Source organism: Rattus norvegicus, chromosome 17 (genome assembly GCF_036323735.1).
Source record: "Rattus norvegicus strain BN/NHsdMcwi chromosome 17, GRCr8, whole genome shotgun sequence".
Classification (NCBI taxonomy): domain Eukaryota; kingdom Metazoa; phylum Chordata; class Mammalia; order Rodentia; family Muridae; genus Rattus; species Rattus norvegicus.
The window spans coordinates 13,601,200-13,620,434 of NC_086035.1; the positions used below are offsets into that span (position 1 = coordinate 13,601,200).

A 19,235-nucleotide genomic window follows, 5' to 3' on the forward strand; every position below is an offset into this window, starting at 1 on the left:
CGGTCCCCAGCTCCGAAAAAAAGAACCAAAAAAAAAAAAAAAAAAAAAGAAAATATAACTGTCCAGTAGATCTGGGCAGTCTTCACATATCTTATTCCTTCCTTTAGGTTGAAAATACACACCCTTCCTCTTAAAAGAAGCACTTCCCGGGGCTTCTCTCTGGACATCCGAATTCCTACAACGCACTCTCCTGTGCTGTAGAGTCATTATTAAATAGAATAGGGGTTACTGGAGCACGATCCCTGAGACGCTCAGGTGGTCAGGCTGATAACGGAGACAGCTGCTGAGTGGATAATGTAGACATGGTGGCTTCAGTGGGCAAGAGGATGCATAGCCCATCAGGATGGGGCAAGGTGATGAGTGTGTGTGTGTGTGTGTGTGTGTGTATGTGTGTGTGTGTGTGGTGCGCACACGTGCGCGCTACAAAGGACATTGTACAGTTACAAACTTAGAACAAGTCCTGTGGATATTTTTGGACTGTGATTGATGGTAGTAGGTAAGTGAAACTGTAAGATTACGTTTCAGGTGACAGGGCTGTTGTGTGGCCAAGAATGTGAGCTGCACACCCAGGGCCCAGGATGTGTTGTATCACATTCCCATTGCCTTTCTCTCTGGGAGGTAAAAGGCATGATTCCTTGAAATTCCAAAGGAGTGGATGGTTTGTCCCGAGGTCTCTGTTTTCCCAGTAATTACAGGATCCAGGCTCTGCATTGCCTTTGGACCTCAGTCATGCATGGAGCAAACATAGACTCTGCCCTCTGGTCTGGAGCACATGATCTCTACAGAGGGTCGTCAGGAACTGCTTCAAATTTTTTGACTGTTTTGAACTCCCTTGACTGCCTCTTCTTTATTATGACTTGGCCGTTTCATATATGTCTATGAAATTTTCAGTTGATTTTTTTAATCTATATACAATTTTGTAAATTTTTTTCTTTTGGTATAGCATGCTTGTGTATATGCTCATGTGTGCAGATGTGTGTGCGTGTGCATGTGCGTGTGTGTGTGTGTGTGTGTGTGTGTGTGTATGTCTGTGTCTGAGGGTACATGTGCACATATGGAGGCCTGGGAATGATTTGAAGCCCGGTCACTTACTGAACCCAGAGCTTGCTATTTGGGCTGCATAAGCACATATGGCCTCGAGTTCGAATCCTCGATACCCAAGAGCCAGGTGTGGCAGCCTGGTTGTGGAGACAGAAAGATTTGAGGGGTGCCTCACTGGCTAATTTATCCAGCCAACTGACGAGAGATCCTGTCTAAAAACAGACAGCAACGAAACAAAAATAAATGGGTAGATAAATATGGACACAGGTGAGATGGCTCGGTGGGTAAAATTGTGGGCCGTGCAAGTCTCAAGGGCTGAGTTCCATTCTGAGAACACACACATCTGTAACCCCAGCACTTCTATGGCAGATGATTATGGAGACAGGAGGATTGGTGGTAGGTTGCTTCGAGTGCATAGTGGGAGAGAAACAACCAGAGAGGCTCTGCCCCAGAAAGTAAAGGGAGAGACCTCCGCACGGGAGCCATGGCAGATGAGAGCCCTCCTCAGTAATAAATCCTCCCTCTATAGAGGGAGACACCTGATGCTGACCTGTATTCTCACGCATGTACCTGTGGGCATGAGTACACACATACACAGGTGCATATACCATACACACATACGTACATGCACATTTTTTAATTAGAGAAGATCCATTTGTGATACAAGATTTTTATCACAGTTTATCCATATAAATTTATTTCCAAGGATACCAAAGCATTTTGTTCTAGTGACATTCACAGCCACCCCCCCCACCCCCAAATAAAATTTTAAGACACGCCAGCCAAATAGGTGGAGTCATTTTATTCTTGTCTTCCTTTGCTTCTGAGGCTAATACCCCGGAAGTGATTGTTTTGCTGTCAAGGTAACATCAGACTTGTTGTTTCCCCTTCCCATTGTCTAGAACAGATTATATACAATTGTTGATAGTCACTTCTTTCTTAGTGTATATGGTAGACTTTTTCAATCAAATTGTTGGGGGCCTTTCCGATGTCTTTCTCTGGGGGGGGGTTTCATTCCGTCTTCAGTTATTTCCTTTTTACATCATTGATGAGGCTGTCTATCATCTCGGGTGAATTTGGGTTTTTTTTTTTTAAACCAGGTACTTCACGTTTATGGTTGTTTGAAGGTTGTTTTTCTGTTAGCGTCTGTGGGGTCTGTGGTGGTGACTCCTTTTCTTTTGTGGATGGTGGGAGTTGGACATTTGTTCACGTGTTGTGGGTTTTAGAACTAGTGTACTCATCCCTTGCCTCATGCCCAGGGGTCGGTTTCCACTGTCTCCTCTCCAGGGACTAGCTAGTGGGGTGTGTTGAGGCGAGCACCCAGGCTCTTCAGCCCTGGCAGCAGGTGGTGCCAGGACTAGCCAATTAACACACGAGCACCCCAGTGACCTGCGCATCCTGCGCATCTGCATGTCTCCAGAAAGGCCAGCTTGCTACCTGGGAGCAGTCCCAGAGGATTGCTGAATTGGCTTCGTTCCACACGGAGAGGAAACTTGTAGGCGAGAGAGTGGTTGAGCTTGTCACTCTTCTGAGGGTTCTCCGGGTGACCGGTCCAAGGGACAGATTCATTGCTGTTCTGTAAAAGCTGCTTGTTGGCTTGCGTGCAAAGCCCAGACAACCCTGCCAAATGGAGTGAGGCAGGAGAGGAAGATGGAAAATCATAGGGCCGTGGAAGGAAGGCTTATTCTTCAGAATCTGGCTGGGAGTTAGAAGCTGGATCTAAGATTGAAAAGGGAAAAAAAAAAAAAACAAGAAAACAAAACAAAAACCAAAAAAACAAAGTTACCTACAAATATGATGCTTGTCTTTTTAACGACATCTCAAACAAGGATGTTAAAACAGCTAGCCAAGAGGGCTGAGAAGAAGGCTCAGTAGCTGGAGTCCTTGCCTAACAGGCACAGGGCGCTGGGTTTAATCCCCCCAGTGCTGTGTAAAATGGGCGGGTGGTACACATCTGCAATCCCAGGACTCTGGAGGGGAAGACACAAGGACCAGGGAGTTCTCAATCACCTTCAACTGCACAGTGAGTGTGAGCCCAGTCTGTCTTAGAAAACAAGACAGCTGTGCTTACGCCGGCCACAATGCTTGCATTTGCCAGGGGTAGCACACCTCTGCCCCCAATAAAATGATTTTTGTAAAAACAACATAAACCGGGTTGGAGTGCTCAGTGGTAGAGCACTTGCCTAGCAACCGCAAGGTCCTGGGTTCGGTCCCCAGCTCCGAAAAAAAGAAAAAAAAAAAAAAGAAGAAGAAAACTTTAGGGCTGGAGAGATGGCTCAGCGGTTAAGAGCACCCGACTACTCTTCCAGAGGTCCTGAGTTCAATTCCCAGCAACCACATGGTGGCTCACAACCATCTGTAAGGAGATCCAGTGCCCTCTTCTGGTGTATCTGAAGACAGCTACAGTGTACTTATATATAATAAATGAATAAATCTTAAAAAAAAAAACAACATAAACCTTAAATCTGGTTGTAAATTAGATTCTTAGCCACAAAATTTATATATATATATATGTATATATATCATATGTAAATATAAGTATAATCTCTGTGTGTGTGTGTGTGTGTGTGTGTGTGTGTGTGTGTGTGTGTAAAACCATTGCAAAGTATGGCTTTCTAAGCAGCAGCCCTCAGTGTACTACGCCTCATGTCTGGTTAATAAACGTGTTGACTTTGTGAAATTCTTTTCCTGGAGTGTTAGTCCGGGAGGTCCTGAGGGTGAGACTTCTTAGGCTGCCTCTACAGCATCCCTGTCCTTTGCTTCTGCTAAGTGGGGTTGAAGATGATTGACTGAGCCCTTCTGTAGGGCACATTGTCATTGTCCCCGTTTGTCCTGTTTGGATGATGGAGGATGTAGATTTTGGTTCCTGCCCTGAATCGTTAGAGCATCTTAGGTGAGGGAAAAGTACCTCCTCCCCTTTCTTTTTAGTAATTCCTCAGGCAAGTAATTTTGCTTCATTTGATTAAAAAATCTGTGTCATGCTGGGCTTTCTGACAGAATGACTTTTAAGAAATAGAAAGAAGGTTGGGTCTGGAGGGATGGCTCTGTGATTAAGCTCACTGACTGCTCTTGTAGAGGACTGGAGTTCTGTTCCCAACATCCAAATGGCAGCCTGTGGCTCCAATCCCAGTGGATCTGATGTTTCTTCTAATGTCTGCGGGTTCTTGGGAACATGGCTGGCATACATGGATATAAAGTATCTCTTTGAGAAAGAGGGAAAGTTTTTGAAAATACAGATGATTTGGAAAGTGGCGTCACAGAGAGGGAAGCAGGGGCTGTAGGGACCCCAGGCTACAGTCGAGCACCAACTTGAAGTAGTGGTGAGTTGTGGAACAAGCAGGCTGAACACACTGTTGTGGCCTCTGTTGTCCCAAGAGCGGCTTCTGTGCCTGCTGTTGAGCCTTGGGCTGCCTTCAGCCTTCTGCAGCTGTCTGCTGCCACTTTGTATCAGCGTGGCTGTGCTAGTGGGTGACATGGGATCTATCAGCAGTCTGCTTAGGTGAGGACATGGCAGAGGGCATGAGCTACAGCCCTGTCCCAGGTGCTTGACAGCTCATGGTAGCTAGATTGGCAGTGTTCAGAGCCTAACCTCCACTGCGGTCGTATGCAGACAAGGGTTTCTAAGAACTGTGTCTTTCCTCCTCTCATAAAGTAATTCATTGCTTTTGTTTGTGGAGACAGAGTCTCAATAGTTCAGACTAACCTCAGAGTATAGTTATGTATATATTTTTTAAAGATTTATTTATTTAATGTATATGAGTATACTGTATTTGTCTTCAGACACACCAGAAGAGCACATCAGATCTCATTACAGATGGTTGTGAGCCACCATGTGGTTGCTGGGAATTGAACTCCAGACCTCTGGAAGAGGAGTCAGCACTCTTAACCATTGAACCATCTCTCCAGCCCAGTTATATATGTTGTATCCAGACATTTTGTGTTAAAGTAACAATGACCGAGACATTGAAGAAATGGGGAGTTGGAGGCTAAAGTTCTTGCTGTGCAAATGTGAGGATCTGGGTTTGGGACCCCAGGATGTAAATTCCCAATGGGATGGTGACTTGCCTGTAGTTCCACTCATGGAAGGCGGAGACACGGATCCCTAAAAGCAAGCTGGTTAGGCAGAGTGCTGTATTGATGTGCTCTGGGCTTGATTGTGAGACCTTGCCTCAGTGAGGGTGATTGAGGATGATTCTCGACATAACCTTGGACTTCTATATGAACAAACATTCACTTGCATAGTGTGTGTGTGTGTGTGTGTGTGTGTGTGTGTGTGTGTGTGTGTGTGCCCTGTGCCTTGAGACAGACACTGAAGTGGGGAAAAGGACATAAAAACCAACTCCTCCATTATGTGACTTGCTTGGGTGTGTACAGTTGTCCGTCTGTGACTAAGGGGACAGGATGGGTTCTAGAACCCTCCACAGATGGCCAGAATTCATAGATGCAAGGGGTTTTTCTATAAGTGCGTGGTGTTTGTACACAGCGGTGAGCATCCTCATGATCATCAGCCAGCTTTACATGTCTCACAGTTCCAAGATGATAGATGTGCCCTGTCAGTGGATGTAAGGAATAGGGACAATGACAAAGGGTGAAGACTGAATGTGCACAGAACTAAATTTTCTGAATGTATGTGGAACCCATAGGTTCAGAGGTCCACATGTGTCTGAATTGTGGGCACTGAGGAACTAGGAGCTCCGGGGATGCTGAGCGATCAGATACTGTGTTTTCTCTTTCTGGACTGTGTGGGTTTCACCAAATCATCTTGGTTCTGGAGTGTTGGGCAGTTGGTTAGAGCCAGGTGGTACTGGGGCCATGTGCTTAGGGCCGTACTTGGTACCAGGAAGAGGCAGAGATGGTCCTGTTCCAGAAAAGTGCTGCTAGGGGTTCTGCTTATGGAAACTCCAGGCCCAACAACCAGGAGAACCCCAGCTAACCTTCATGTGGAAGCTAAGAGCTAGGAAGTTAATTGTGTTTCCCTCCAGGGGGCTGGTGACACTTTAGTTTCTGCTCACCTCTGGTGGCTCTGGAAAGAGTAACAAAAGCCCTTCCAGGGTCTGCCCCCTGGAGCTTTGAATTTAAAAACCCCTGGTTACATAGTAACAGGAGTGAAGCAGCATCTTCCAAGAAGGTTCTGCAAGGGCCTCTGCTTTATCCTTGGGCTCAGGCTGTACCGGTGGATGTCCAGCCCTCATTCTGGCCATATTTGTAAATATTGCATGCTGGGTACTGACAGCAGAGGAGGGCAGTGGGAAAGGACTTGAGGACAAGACATGCCCTGGAGCAGGGCTGGTGCTACCAGGTTGATTGCCACCTTACTGCCGCACAGCATGTGTTCTAAGCATGGCGACTGCCGAATGGGCTCCTGGGAACTTGCACACCTGTGAGGGCAGCTGTGTCCATGGCTCGTGTGATCCTTGAGTATTGGCGTGTCTGAACATGTGCATACATCTAGCAGACGCTGTTGGAGGTGTAATGTCAGGCCAACACACTGGGTCTTCCTGCTGCCTTGTGGTAGCTCCGGGAAAAGAAGGCCCTGGGCAGCTCCATCCCATTTCCCTGCCCCAGGCTTTTAGAGGTGGTTTGTCAGCCCTGAAGAGAATCCAGATCTACAGGAATGAAAATGAACTCAGTGAGGTGAATGAACTCAGGTGATTTTTTCCCCTAGTTTTTTTTTTTTTTGGTTGTTGTTTTGTTTTGTTTTTTGTTTGTTTTTTACTTAGAACATGTGCATGTGCGTGCGTGTGTGTGTGTGTGTGTGTGTGTGTGTGTGTGTGTGTACACAAATGCCTGCACACAGTGCATTTGTGTACATGGAGGCCACATCATAGCCTTGACTTATTCCTCAGATGCCTCCTAGATTATTTTTGTAAAGATTTCCCACTGGCCCGGAATTTGCTGATTCATCATTGAGCCCCCAGGATGACCCTGACTCTGTAGTGCTGGGATTAAAAGCACACAACACATTTCCAGGTTTTCACATGGGTTCCGAGGGCTTAGGCTCAGGTCCTCATGTTTGCAAGACAAGCGCCGTATCAGCTGAGCCATCTCCTCAGCCCCTGAGCCAGGAAATGGTTTTGACCTTCCTGTTCTTTTTAGATGTCTGGCCCATTGGGGCGAGCCCCTGACACTATGCACGGGCTGGTGAGCCTCACAGCCAAGTGGTGCTCCCCGCCCCCCCCCCCCCCCCCCGGAGCTGGGGACCCCAGGGCCTTGCGCTTCCTAGGCAAGCGCTCTACCACTGAGCTAAATCCCCAACCCCCATGTGGTGCATTCTTAAAAGTCAGGCTCGGACCAAGAGAACATCTGCTGAGATTCTCCGGTCTTGGGTTCTTGCAATCATGGGCCTGGTTAGTGCTCTACTCTTCTTTCTCTTGCCCCACCCCCACCCCAGAAATTCAGGGCTACTCCCAACTCCCATTCATGGCTTCTCCCCAAGTCATCCCCTGTGCCCTAACCTCAGGATTATGTCCCTTCCTTTCTTCTAGTGTCAGATTTCGGAATAAGTAACCTTTAAATTGGTGTTAAGAGGGGCTCCTGTGTGCCACTCCGTAAGTCACACACCCCTGACGTCAACAGTGACTGTCCTCTGTGGATGTGCAAATGGCTCCAGGGCAATGGAAAGGTAACCGGTGGCCTCCCATGGGAAGAGCCAATCTGTGTCCACCATGGGAAGAGCCATGTATCCATTGGAAATTCCAAGTATCCATTGGAAATCCATCCCAATGCCCCTTGACTTCCTGTAGCTTTTTGTTACTGAGAAGAAGTTCCCGTAACATAATGGTATGATGGGTGGGGACAATTCTGGCACTGTGCTCTGCAGCTTGGGAAGTATTGAAACCCCCAGAACATCCCTTCTAACCAAATCAGTTTAATGAGTTGCTAGGAACAGCCTTCTGGAGTCTGTTCAATTATTACTTTGTCATTCAGAAAACCCTTTGGCTTCAGTGCCCTAGTGTCTTGCGATACTCATGATGTCTAGGCCACCCCCAGTTTCCACCAACGTGGTATTCTTCCAAGGGTGGATAAGACCTATTAGAGATTCAGTCTGGCAGTCTGCTATGGCGATGTGCTAGCCTAAAGTGCTGGGTGGTTCTTGCTTCTGCTTAGTTGTATGATCATGTTGCTATATAACGCCTTTTGGAACTCGTGTATTTTTTGATTTGTACAGATTCAAATAAAAAAGCAAGGCCTTGAATATTCAGCTTGGTGGCAGATGGCCTGTTTAGCATGCTCAAGAGGCTGGGCGTCATCTACCCCAACAAGAATATAAAGCAAAAATAAAAACCAAGTGGGGCCTTATTAGGAAGACTTCGTCAGGGGATGTAAAGCCCAGTCCACCCTTTGGCCATGAGGACCCAGTATCCCCAGGGTTACACCAGTGGGAGGGTAGGGGGTTCTGAAGGGCACAGACTGTAGGGAAAGGCTAGATGTGGTATAGGGGTGAATGTGTAGCAAGAGTGTCCCAGAAGTGACTTGGGAACCAGGGGAACCTAAGAATGGAGGGAAGCTTAAGGTTTGGTCCCCAGGGTCTGGTTAAGTGACAACTTACCTGGGGGTACCAAGCCAGGTCTGGAGGCCACTGTGCTTGGCCTTGTCTGGGTAGATTGGCATCATGAATCCTGGTGTCTGGAAGGGGTTTCTTTGCAGTGTCCTTTCTGGAACCCAGCATGGGTACTCCAGGAGCTCAGGGCTTATGTGAAGCCAGTGTGGTCACCATTGTCATCTGCAGTTCTTCAGAGTCAGGGTACAGTGTTGGAGGCCTGCTGGCCTGGACTGTCCATTCACCCAGATGGTCCTGACACTTTGCCAGGCCTTCCTGCTGGTGGACCCCATCCCTGCTTTCAGCAGTGTCCTCTGAGCTGGCCAGTAACTGAGAGACTCCTACCAGGGGAAGAGTACTTCAAGCCACAGGAGGCTTGAGCTGGAGCGCTCGTGGGTACCAGCAACTCTTGGGGTTGTTAGTAACAGGACTCTTCCATTGACGTTCTTGAGTTTCTAGCAGAGCATCTCTCGTGGAATTTCCTTCTTTTATAAGAAACACAAAGTGCTTTTCAGCAGAGCCGCTGAACTTTACACTGGATGCTTCTCCCCAGAAGAACAGCTCCTTAGGAGTGGCCCCAGAGGCCCCTGCAGCAGACCTGGGATCCATTACAAATGTACTTCCCTGGGCTCCCCTCAGCTCTGTAGGACCAGGGTTCCTACTGGGGCCCAAAGGTCTGGTTTTTCATTCACCCGTGGCAGTTTCTCTTTGTGAAAACCACTGGCTGAGGCTCCTGGGGTCTCCATGAAATGGCAGTGGCTAAGAATGCGTATCTCAGAGCTGGTGGCTGGGTAGGGCTTCTGGGAGAAGGGCCTCTGGCAATGTCTGTGGGTGTGTGCATTTGGAGCATGAGTGCATGTAGTGTGATATATATGCATGCATGTGTACAGTTTGACTGCTCCCTTTTAGTGGACTGTGGCATGTATCTACTGAAGTATAAGGTAAAATGTCACTAGCCAAGAGGTGACCAAGTTGTCTTTTGACTGTCACTGACCTAACTGCAGTGTTGAGAGCCTGTGGCTGCTTACCTGACTGTCTCCTGACACTCATCCACACACTCCAGTCAGGCATTCCTGAAGCTGGAGCCCCCAGAGTGGCCATCGCTGTCCAGCCCTATTCTGTCTTGGGCTGTTCCACCTCCACACAGGGTGACTGCCTTCTTCCTTACAGCTGCCCAGGACACGGACATTTGGATAAACTGTCCCTCACTCTGGTCACCCGCCGACGGTCCTGGAGGCTGTTTCCCTCGCTTTGGTGTGATGAAGAGAATGCCCTTTGCTGTGTCTTTGTGTCTGAGTGGGAAGGGGTCTTGGTCCTTTTTCTGTTGCGTGAACTGGGTAATTTGTGAAGAGGGGTGCTTTAATCTGGCTTACAGTTTGAAGTTAGGATGTCCAGGGGCACGGTGCTAGCATCCGTTGAGCACCTTTTGAAGTGGGGTATCATGGCAAGGGCATCGCACGATGAGACAGACCAAGCATGTGGATCTTGGGTCTCTTCCTCTTCCTTAAAGTTACTAATATGTCATCTTGGAGGCCAAATCCTCATGACCTCATCTAATTACCTTACAAAAGCCCCACCTCTAATACCAGCAACACAGGAATCGAGGTTGAGTGTCACCCTCTTAATACTGGAACAGTGAGGCTTCCAAATTTCAACACAAGGATCTGGGAGGTACTCTTCCAACAGTACCAAGATATATGGCAGGAACTTTCCAGTGTCAGGCCAGTCCTTTTTCCGACTGTGTAGGGAGTTCCTGGGGTCATCCCCATGACTGGCCCTGGTGATGGGTCACTTGAGATCCCTGCCCACCTAGAAGAGGCACTGACATCTTGTTTATTCCTTGTGTCATTAATGACACCAAACCTTCACCATCTCTGAGGCTCTGCAGTTTTAAGCTCTGGTTGGGGACTCTGGGTGTTCCAGGGGACCTTGGGAAAGGTGGCCCTGGCACTTTCTGCTCTTTCTATGCCTCCTTTTGTGTGTTGCAGAGTAAAACCTTTTCTGCTTTGATTAAAAAAACAACAACAACAACAACAACAACAAAAAAAACCCACGAGTTTGAGCACTCTTGCTTCCTTCCTTCCCTCTCTTCTGCTTAACATGGTTGACTGTGTGCTAACACCACATTTCTTAGCCTGTGGTTCTAGTTGAGGGGATGCATTAGAAATGTGCTAACATATCGTCCTTTTTAAAAGCTTTTTGAATGTTTGCTTGTAAGTGTGCACCAGGAATCAAACTCAGGATGTCATGTCTGGGGGGCAAGCACCTTTACTCACCGAGTCATCTCATTGGCCCTAAAATGCCATTTTGTATGTATGTATGTATGTATGTATGTATGTATGTATGTATGTATGAATGTATGTATATATGTACTTACTTAATTATTTAATGTATAAGAGTACAACGTCACTGTCTCTAGACACACCAGAAGAGGGCATCGGATCCCATTACAGATGGTTGTGAGCCACCATGTGGTTGCTGGGATTTGAACTCAGGACCTCTGGAAGAGCAGTTGGTGCTCTAACCACTGAGCCATCTCACCAGCCTCAAAATGCCATTGTTTTAAAGTCAGGACTGGATTATCTTTCACAGTCTAGGATCATCTCCTGCCCCTCTCCGATTTTCTTAGTTTGTGCTGGGGACCCTCTGCTCTAATTCCTGGCTCTACCAGAGAAAATAAGTCAGGGAGGGGCAGACAGGGCCACCACCCTTCCCGTTGCTGGTGGGGTTGTCCTGTATGGCTCAGCTAGCAGACATGCTGATGTGCTGGCCGTTTCGGCAGAATGCTGTCTTGGGCAGTACTCTAATGGAGTCTCATGTGCATATGTTGGTGTGTGCGTGTCTGACTCACTTTGGTTCTGCTCATTCCCCCTTTCCAATTCTTGTTTCAGATCCTGCTAATACCTCGGAAACACAGCCAAGTTCTGGATACCGGCATGTCTGACGACACTAATCCCTAGGTGAGTAACTAAATCTGCCGCCAAGGAAGATTCCCTTGGGAGGTGGCCCCATGAGTCAGCAGTTGGTTCTGTTCTATACCTGGCCCTGTGGTGTGATTAGAGAACCAGGAAAAGTCTGTCCGTGTAGACCTAGGCATTCTTGTCTCATAGCTCTGTCTGGGTGAGGAATGGGGCATTGAAGGTCCCGTATGGATGGAGGGAGAAAGGCTGCCAGCAAAGGGCTTCTGGGTAAAGCCGGTTCAGGTGATGAATGCCTCACTTTTCTGTTGTGCAATTTCCAACAATAGCAACTTAAAGGAAGGAAGGGTTCATTCGCTGGTCATGGCAGGTGGGCAGCAGCAGCAGGATCTAGTCATATCTATAGTCAGGAAGCTGAGGGAAACAATGTTGCTAGTCAGCTTGCCATCTCTTTATTCAACCTGGAACCCCAAGGCATGGGATAGAACAACCCATATTCAGGACAGGTCTTCAGGCCTCAGCTGAACCTCTTTGGAAACACCCTCACAGACACACTCACCAACGCATGCTTCCGTGTGACTCAGAATCCAGTCGGTTGACAATGAAGAGTTAACCATCAAAACACCTGAGTCAGCACCAACTTCCGACTTCCTGGGCAAGACAGGAGGGAGCTGGGGTTGAGTCCTGGCATGGATTGTCCTTTCTGGTCTCCCTAAAAAATCCCCTGGGGGTTCTGTGTTCAGGAGCATGTACTGGGTCTTTGAAGGTAGCCTGTCTCTCTCCTGTGGGAGCTTCCTTGCTTCTCTCCTGTGTTCCCAGCTACTGCATGACCCTGTAGTAGGGAAGTCTATGAAGGTGGCAGGTCAGGTTGGGGCCGGGAGGGTGACATACCAGCCCTTCATGGTCACTACACTTGTGTGTTCAGGGTGATGGAAAGCAGAGGCCCTCTGGGTTTGTCTGAGCCTCAGGAAGGCTGTGGTATATGGGCCCTGCTGCAAGTGCAGCAGCTATTCTACCGAATCTCTGTAGCTCCAGGAGGAGGGTATTGGTACTCTTGTCACAGGCGAGGCACTATACAGTGAAGGGAACATATTCAGCCATTTTCTCAGGGGTATCTCCAGCTTTGTCTGTGATCTCCTCTCAGCCACTGCGACATCCATCTCCCATCACTCCCAGAGGCTCTGACTGATGGTTTGTAGGAACACATCTGCATTCAGTGGGCTTTTTCAGCGTGGTTTTTGTCTCCAAGCCCGTCATCCCTCAAGTGTCTGAATCTTGTCTAGAAGCCCCATTGGGTTGGCCTGCCGTTAGCACAGGACTTTAGCTGCTGGCTCAGAGGTTGCCCAAGCCTCGACTTTCACATCACGGATGCAGTCATGTTCTTCTCTGCTGTTGGACTGTGTGCATGTTTGTTCCCCAGAGTCAGCAAGGAGAAAGGGCACGGTACAATAAAGCGTTTGGGAGCAGGAGAGAGGGCTCACACTTGCACAGCTCTCTGCCGTCCAGCGCTGTCACGAACCGTTCTTGCGATCTCAGTGTGTCTAATTTTAAGAAAGGAGCTCTGTCCTAGGTTTCTGTGTGCTTGGAAAAGCACGGAGCACCCTCCGTGTTGTCTGTCACCCCGCAGAGGTCTTGAAGGGCAGCTCCCAAGGATAAGGGGGACTGCTGTAGTTTGCATATAAAAGGCTGCTTAGAAAGGAAATACTTGGGGATACTGAGCTGTATTTTGTAGGGTTTGCATCGAGGTGGAAACTAAAACAAATTTTCAGGATCTTTCCCATCGTGAAGAGGCCCAAACGAGCAGCTTTGCCTTTAGTGGGTCCTCAGAGTGGGGACAAAGCAGGCATTGTCCTTACTGTTGCCCCTGGGGGCCCGTCTCTATGACGCCATGGTGGAAATCTAGCCAAGAATCCAAGAGTGGCCTCTGGGAGAAGCTGGTGTGTCCAGGCAGGGAAGGCAGCAGCCAGAAGGTTCTGTGGGACCTGGCTAACAAGCATGGTTTGGGGGTGCTTGGGTGTCCTTTGGGTCTTTTTGGGAATACTGAGCATAGGACAGGGCAGATGTCAGGATTAGGGACAGGCCTCGCTTGGTGGCAAAGCTGTATCTCACCTGCAGTTCTGTTCTTAGCGCCTTGATCTTCCCCGTGTGCGTGGTAAGGGGACACACAGAGTATGGGAGGTAAAGAGGTTCGAGTCTGAGTGCACTTGAAGCCGCCCAAGCTTTAAAATTCTGTCTTTGGACTGGAGAGATGGCTCAGGGGTTAAGAGCACTGAGTGCTCTTCCAGAGGTCCTGAGTTCAAATCCCAGCAACCACGTGGTGGCTTACAACCATCTCATTACAGATGTTTTGCTTTTTTTTTTTTAAAGATGTGTTTATTATATTTATGTGTGTGTGTGCGTGTTTGTATGTGTGTATGCTCCATGCATGAAGGTGCTGTGGACAGCCTGCTGGGGGTGCCGAGAACTGGGTCCCAGTTCTCTACAAGAGCAAGAAGTACTCCTAACCTCTGAGCCGTCTATGATATCTCAGCCCCAGCCATGAGGCCTTTCTGAGCCCATTGTGTGCATGCCGCAGCACTGCTCCAGTGTGCCCAGCCCTGGAGTAGGCTTAGCTGACTGTACCTACCCCTAAGTGTGGCCAAGTACTAAGTGTGCTACTCTCCAGTGTGCTCAAGTGCCTTGGGACTGACAACTTTTATATAGGAGGGACGCCTTATTTTTAGTAAGTGTGTAAAATAAAAGCTTAGAGCAGGGCCGCTGTAGATTTAATTAAAGGCCGGTAAAATGGGAGACGAGTACTTCTGTCTGTTTCGTGGGAGGGTCTCTCTGGTCCTGTGGGTGCAGTCCTGTGAGGCTATGACCTGAATAATGCCCAGTCCCCCCCACCCCCATCCCCACCCACCCCGGGCATCAAGGGTCTAGTAGGTACAGAGCCAAAGGCTCCGAGACCCATTAGTATACAGAACTCTCACCTCTGGGACATCAGCCAGATGCTAGGACCACAGTGTATATCACCAGCGGGCGTTGCATGAGAAATGTAAGAAATGGCAGGTCCTCCAGTGTCCTGAACTGACAGGAGATATGCAATTTAGCACTGTCCAGCCTCTTCAAGCACAGAGGGGCCAGCCCAGACCTGGGACTTGGCCTTGGTCACAGCAAAGTATCTATTTCTAGTGACTGGAAGCATCCTTGGAGCCAAACATTTATATTAGCAGCCCCATATGGGACATATTGCTCTCCTGTGCTTAGTCCCCGTACCACCCAGTCACAAATGAGTACTATGCCTGGCCCAGGTACAGGAGTGTGGCTGTTGAAAACCAAAGCCTGCTTTGAAGATCCAGCACCCAGAAGGCATTGCACAGTGCCCCTTTCTGAAGTGTGTTGAGTGCATGTCAGAAGGCTGTATTGTGCATATTTGTGTACTGGATTAAATGAGATAGATTATGAGAAAGTATTTACTCTGCTGTCCTGGCCATCCATGCAATCAGTGGTGTGTGTTGTCTGCTGTGCATGCATGCGTGCGTGCATCCATGTACGCACACGTGCCATGTACTGTGTTTGTCGAGCAGTGTGGATCTGGAATGCTGTGAATGCCTTGAGTTTAAATTTGCTCTTCCAGAGGTCCTGAGTTCAATTCCCAGCAACGGCATGGTGGCTCAAGACCGTTTATAAAGGGATCTGATGCCCTCTCTGGCATGTAAGTGGCATGTAGGTGGCATGCAGGCATACATGCAGACAGAGCACTCCACATTCCACATCATGGTTGTGTCCTGAATGCAGTGGTGGCTTACTCAGCCTGTGTGTCATGTTTGTGTGAGCCCATGCCTTTGTGGGAGGGGAGCCACCTCATAAATACCCCCCCATACCATGTGACTTGCTTTGAGTAGCCTGAGTGGAGGGGGCTGATGCCCATGCAGCTGCACAACTCTAGGAAAAGACCTCAGGCACTCCCACATCTGGTCAGGCTATTTATATCCTACAAAGGGCTCCTTCTCCCCTGTGGACAGCCTGCATGTGGTGATGCTGTCACGCACATGAGCGGAGCCCATGAAACGGGCCTCGAGGTGATTTCTAGATGCACCGTTGAGTTCCCAGCTACAAGCCTGGGTCTCCCAGTTTTCTGCCTTTCGCTCTGTGGCGTGTGGATGCTGGTTCCCAGAGGGCAGGTGGAACTGTGGGCCCTTAGGTGGTCTGCTGCAAGGAGGCTGGCCCTTCTCAGCTGTTTCTATCCACTCAGCTGAGGAAGAATTCTCTGAAGCCTACTGCACCCTGGCATGGGGGCCTGAGCGGAACAGCAAGTGCTAAACTGCTGGGGAAGACAGGTGGGATTGCTGAGGTCAAGTGGGAGAAGGAAGGGCTATTAGAACATAGGCCGTGTTCATAGGCAGAGCTGGTCCCACAGGGATACTCTGTAGCTGAGCCCTTCGGAGTGTCCTTTGAGCTGGACATATGGGTTGGGAATTGGACGAGGAGCCCACTCTGGATAACCTGTGTCTGCAGTCTTCCTCCTCCCCAGGCTGCCTCGTGTTTAGAAGTCTCGGCCATCATGATCCTAGATGGTGCATGTTTGACTGAACTGGGGGGACTGCTCATTCGTGCAGCTAACACAGACCCCTGAGAGCACTGTAGACTGATATCTTCTCTTCCCCCGAGAACCTGGGAGGCCTGAGTGTGTGAATCATGCAGGTGGGGTAGGGCAGGCCCCAGTACGTATGAGAGGCACACCAGACTCTGAGACCCAGGCTTAGCCGATGTGTGCTGCTTTGCTCTTGACGGCTTTCTGCAGATTCTGTGACTCTCCTAGGGATGTCAGGTGCTGCCCCGGGCACCTCGTTAATGCGGTCTTGTGTGAATAGCTCCTAGGAGTGTGAGCAGACTAAAGGTCTTTTAATGGAGAGCTCATTGGGGCTTATCAGGGAGTATCCAAATGCAGCAACAGGCACCCGGGGTGGGGGTTGGGGCAGGCAGACAGCCAGGGGAGTCAAGATGTTGAGAAGAGAAGACTCTGTGGAATGAGGGAGACCCGGGAGCAGTGGGCTGCCAGAATGGGTTTTATCCCAACCTGCCTGGGCCCTGTGGTGCCTAATGTCCCATCAGACATTGCTCTGAATGTCTGGAAGGTATTCTGATTTTTTTTTCCTCCTTAACATGTGTGTGCGTGTGTGCATGTGTGTGTGTGTGCTTGCGCATATGCGCCAGGACCTGGTTGTGCCATACATGCTTGTGGAGGTCTGTGGGGTAGGTCAGTCTTCCCCTTTCACCTTAATGAAACAGGGTCTCATTTACTTGTTTGCTTGTCTCCTTTTTGTGTGCTAGACTTAGTGACCCATGATCTTTTGGGGCTCCTGTATCCACCTCCCATCTCCCTGGGAGACTGGAACTGGGGTTACAGATGAATGCTACTGTATTTGGCTTTATTTGGGTTCTGGGGGCTCAAGCCCAGGTCCTCATGGTGGCACAGCAATCACTTTACTCACTGAGCCATCTCTCCAGGCTTTGATGGGGGCTCTGATGAGACCTAAGGACTCAGACAGAAGGCCTTCCCTTGGTGGTGATTAGTAGGAAGGAAATACCTGCTGGTTATTTCCAGCTGGTTATGATCTAAGAGGTTTCCAGTTGCAGATTGTAGATCGAAGCCTTCTTTTTTTTCTTTTTAAAGATTTATTTATTATATATAAGTACACTGTAGCTGTCTTCAGACACACCAGAAGAGGGCATCAGATCTCATTACAGATGGTTGTGAGCCACCATGTGGTTGCTGGGATTTGAACTCAGGACCTCTGGAAGAGCAGTCGGAGCTCTTAACCACTGAGCCATCTCTCCAGCCCCGATCGAAGCCTTCTTAGTCTCAGAGGCCACATCAATTCTGCTCTCGGAAGAACCTGGGGTACCAAGAGCCCCATAAGCTAGGACTCTTTGTAGCCACTGCACCAATGGAGAGCCTGGATGTAATTCTTGGGGGTCTGTGGAGGGAGTGGGGTCTAACAGTGCCCTTGACCTTGGCCCAGTGACATTGACATGAGACTTCTATCCTCTAGAGAAATGGGAGAGTCAGTTCCTGTTGTTTTAAGCCTCTGGGCTTTAGTAATTGGTGAGAGCAGCCACAGGAAAACAGGAAGTCTGGATAACAGCGCTTCCACTGATACCCCAGCTGCCTCAGAGCTGTCATTCAGAGGCCTTGGCCTCAGGGTGGGGCACTGCTGGGTCACAGGGTGTGTGGCTCTGGTAGAACTTGCTGGCCTAGTTTCTGAAAGGATCTTGGTAGTGGATCCCGTTCCCGGTTCCCTGCCTCCGCAGTGGCGAATGCCTGCTGGAGTTCTGTTGTCGCCATGGTCATACTGCCTGTCCCTGAGCCCCGGTGAGCTGTTCCAGCCTCTGTGACTCTTTGGCTGTGTTCTCTGTTACCACTTCTGCCGGGTGGTCTGATCCCTTTGCCCATTGGCAGGGGCCGAGCGTTTGAGATCTTTAAAACACCGATTCCCAATTCTTAACTTTTTTTTCCCATTTATTTATTCCATGTGTGGAGGTGGGGAGTGGGGGTACACGCCTCAAGGCGCATCTGTGGAGATCAGAGGGCAGCCTGAGAGAGTCCGTTCCCTCCTACACATGGACTCATTCTCGAGATGGAGCCCCGTTCTGATGCCTTTCCCCGCTGAACCTCTCTGGCTGCTTCCCAATTCTGGCTTTTGCTGGCTGCTTTTAATGGAGTCTCATTTGTCAGACCGGGAAACCTGTACATATGTGTTCAGGTCTTTTTCTTTGCTCTTAAGGTCTGTGGTGTCGGTGCTAAGATACAGTGGCTGTGCGGGAGTTTTATTCTGTGAGTTTGAATTGCACAGCATGGATTAAGATGTTTAAGGGAAGGTTTCCAACAGTGAATTGGAACACATATGTGGGGGTGTGACCAAAAATTATTAAAAGAGCTTTTTTCTTTATATATATATATATATATATATATATATATATATAGTGTGTGTGTGTGTGTGTGTGTACACACATGTGCACTGTGGCTCAAGTGGAGGTCAAAGGACAACTTGCTGGGCTCAGTTCTCTCTGCTTCTATGGTGTGGGGTTGAGCTCAGGTTGTCAGGCTTGGTGGTAGACAATGTCTTTACCCACAAAGCCATCTATGGCCCTAAAAGGCATTTTAGAGGGAAGGAGGAGTCCAGTCTTGGGTCCTTGCGGTGTGCTGGCACGAGGCAACAACCGTTCATGTTTGGTTTTGATCCACGATTTGAATGTCAGCTCAGTGGTCTTGTATGTTCTTCATAAGAGGGCATTCCACTGCTCGCCTGGTGGCCTTTTCCCATCCTGAGTCACTTTGGTGACAGTTCTATGGAGTATGCTGACAGTGGTGAAGGAGTCCCCTCTCTGTCCTCTGCACGTGTTATCTTAGCACAGCACAGAGAGATTCCCTCTAATGGGTGTGGGATGCCACGTGCTCCCTCTGTAGAGGATACATAGTATCTGTACTGAAGGGGCTTTGCCAGGAAGACCAGCGAGAAAGGAGAGCTCGCGTGTTTACTTTCTTTGTTACCAGTGACTTCTAGAAGCCTTTAAAACTAGAACTGAGGGTGTAGCTCAGTCAGAGGAATGCTTGCTTACCTGGCATGCAGGAAGCCCTGGATTTGATCTCCAGCACCGCATAAATAGGCATGAGCGGACACACCTGTAATCTCAGGAGACTCGGTAGTTCCCAGTCAGTTTTAGTTACATGTTGGTTTGAGGCCAGGTTG

The 19,235-nt window shown here is 48.9% G+C and overlaps 1 protein-coding gene across 12 annotated transcripts in view; it reads left to right on the forward strand.

Moving 5' to 3' along the window:
• Positions 1 to 19,235, forward strand: part of Sema4d (semaphorin 4D) — a 106,805-nt gene that overhangs the window by 19,115 nt on the left and 68,455 nt on the right. For 8 of the 12 annotated variants that reach the window (XM_039095650.2, XM_039095647.2, XM_039095648.2 and 5 more), the window contains exon 2: positions 11,473 to 11,541. The gene's annotated coding sequence lies outside the window, so the exon portion shown is untranslated. Of the gene's footprint in view, positions 1 to 11,472; positions 11,542 to 13,822; positions 15,822 to 17,671; positions 17,858 to 19,235 lie in introns of those variants that run through there. The other 4 variants (XM_039095643.2, XM_063276351.1, XM_039095642.2 and 1 more) reach the window with 4 other exon arrangements.